At 38.5% G+C, this 2,689-nt stretch overlaps 1 non-coding gene across 1 annotated transcript; it reads left to right on the top strand.

Moving 5' to 3' along the window:
• The first annotated feature begins 683 nt into the window (after positions 1 to 683).
• LOC123463707 lies at positions 684 to 789 on the top strand. Its single transcript, XR_006639097.1, has one exon. It is a non-coding gene; the product is annotated as a U6 spliceosomal RNA (small nuclear RNA).
• Positions 790 to 2,689: the final 1,900 nt, after the last annotated feature.

The following is a 2,689-nucleotide window of genomic DNA, read 5'->3' on the forward strand; positions in this document are numbered from 1 at the left end:
TGGCCAAGTGGAATGAGCAGCTACCAGGTTCCTTGACTCTCAGGCCTGCAACTGCTATTGGACTACCATAAGCTAATCCAATAAATTCCCCTTTTAAAATAATTCATCCTAGCAGTTCTGTACCTCTAGAGAACCCTGACTAATACAGATGTGAAAGAACTATATAATTAAAATATAAAAACACTCAAGAAAGTAATAGAGGAGGACTTAAGAAGATGGAAAACCTTCCATGCTCCTGGATGGGTAGAATTCATACTGTGAACATGGAAATTATACCAAAAGCAATATATACATTTATTGCAATACCAATAAAAATACCAGCATCATTCTTCACAGAGATTGAAAATATGATGCCAAAATTCATATGGAATGGCAGAAGGCCTCAGATATCCAAACATATCTTCAGCCAAAAAAAAAAAACAAAAAAACAAAAAAAACCCTCTGGTGGTATTACCATGCCTGATCTAAAGCTATATTACAAAGCCACAGAGACAAAACAGCATGGTACTGGAATAAAAACAGAAACATAAACCAATGGAACAGAATTAAAGATCCAGACCTTAAAATAAGAACTACAGCTGCTCTTTGACAAAGGTGCCAATAATGTAGACTGGAGAAAAGATAGCATCTTCAACAAATGGTGTTGGACAAATTGGATGACCATATATAGAAAACTGAAACTAGTGCTCACTTCGGCAGCACATATACTAAAATTGGAACGATAAAGAGAAGATTAGCATGGCCCCTGCGCAAGGATGACACATAATTCATGAAACGTTCCATATTTTTCACTTTGGGTAGAGAATCTTCTCTTTTCAGATGGCAGAGACTGTGGGATGATTCAGAAGGTATCATGGTGCTGGAAAGAAGTGACTAGAGTACCGAGTAACATCACAATCACACCTTCCAAGACTAAGGGTCTAATGCGGGAGAGGTGGTGGAAAGAATGTAAGAGCCAAAGGAAGGTAGGACTCCTGACAACGTGCTCCCTCCAGATATAAAATGGCCTGGATATCCATGACCTCATAGCACCTGACACTACCTACACAAGACCATCAGAAGAGGAGGAAAAGATCATGACATCAAAATAAAAGAGAGACTGATTGAGATGGGGAGGGGATATGATGGAGAATGGAATTTCAAAAGGGAAGGGGGGGAGGAAGGGTATTACCATGGGATATTTTTTATAATCATGGAAAATGTTTAAAAAATTAAGAAAAAATAAAGTTAAACTAAATTTAAAAAAACTGAAATTAAACCCACCCATTTCACCATACATAAAAATCAAGTCCATATGGATTAAAGACCTTAATATAAGACCTGAAACTCTTCAACTACTGGAGGAAAAAAAATAGGAGGCACTCTTCACAATGTAGGCCTGGGGAAAGACTTCCTGAACAAACCCCCAGTAGCCTAGGAAACTAAACAAGCTCTCAACCAATGGGATCTCATGAACCTAAAAAGCTTTTGCCCAGACAAACATACCATAAGCTGAGACAATAGATTACCCACTGAATGGGAGAAAATCTTTGCCAGCTATACCACTGACAGAAACCTAATATCTAGAACCTACAAGGAACTCAAAAAACTAAACAAACAACAACAACAAAAAAATCAAACAACCTGTTCCAAAAGTGAGGCAGAAAACTAAGTAGGGAGTTCTCAGAGGAAGAATTACAAATGTCTAACACACACTTAAGAAAATGTTCAACATCCCTAACACTTAGGGAAATGCAAATTAAAAACCATGAGATTCCACCTTATCCCAGTAAGGATAGCAAACATTAAAAAAACCAAATGAAAACAAATGTTGGTGAGGCAGTGGAGAAATAGGAACACTCATTCACTGTTGGTGGGAATGTAAGTTGGTACAACCACTGTGGAAATCAAAATGGAGACTCCTGAAAAGGTTGAATATAGAGTTACCAACAGACCCAGTAATTCCCAAACTGGGCATTTACCCTAAAAACTGAATGCCTCACTTCAGAGAGATTTGCTCAACCATGTTTATAGCTGCTCAATTCATAATAGCTAAAAACTGGAACCAACCCAGTTTCCCATCATTGGGTAAATGGATAACCAAGATTTGATATATCTACACCATGGAATCCTACTCCACAGTAAGAAAAAAGTGACACACTGAAATTTGTGGAAAAATGGTCAAATTTGGAACAGATCATTCTAAGTGAACTCAAATAATCACAGAAAGATAACCATTGCATGATCTCACTCATCTGTTATATGGAGGAAAGCCAGACCCCAGACAATTAGCCCATCTAGAGCTGGAAGGTGCTACATGGGCTACCAGGGGAAAGTGGCCAACATCTTTCCAAGCAACTCAAAATCTAAGTGGCTCAGAAGCAAACAACCTGACATAATGCTCACACAAGTGCATTAGTGGCACATCGTCATTGTGGGTAAACAACTGCTCTTGGATTGGCTAACAGATCTGCTCAGTGGAAAGGAAACCATATCTGGAACTGGGAAACAAGTCAGAATCATATCCAGATAATGATTCTGCTTTCCATTGTCAAGCTGCCAGTAGCCTTAGATTATAGAGTGTCTAAACCCTTTCAATTCCCTCTAAATTAATAATGGTTATCCCATTTAACTGGCACTAACTTCCACTGGAGAATCTGCTTCTCTTTTTCAGATGGCAATTGGACCTGAGTAGATAAATGACACAGTG

The sequence above is a fragment of the Jaculus jaculus genome, chromosome 9 (assembly GCF_020740685.1).
Source record: "Jaculus jaculus isolate mJacJac1 chromosome 9, mJacJac1.mat.Y.cur, whole genome shotgun sequence".
NCBI lineage: Eukaryota > Metazoa > Chordata > Mammalia > Rodentia > Dipodidae > Jaculus > Jaculus jaculus.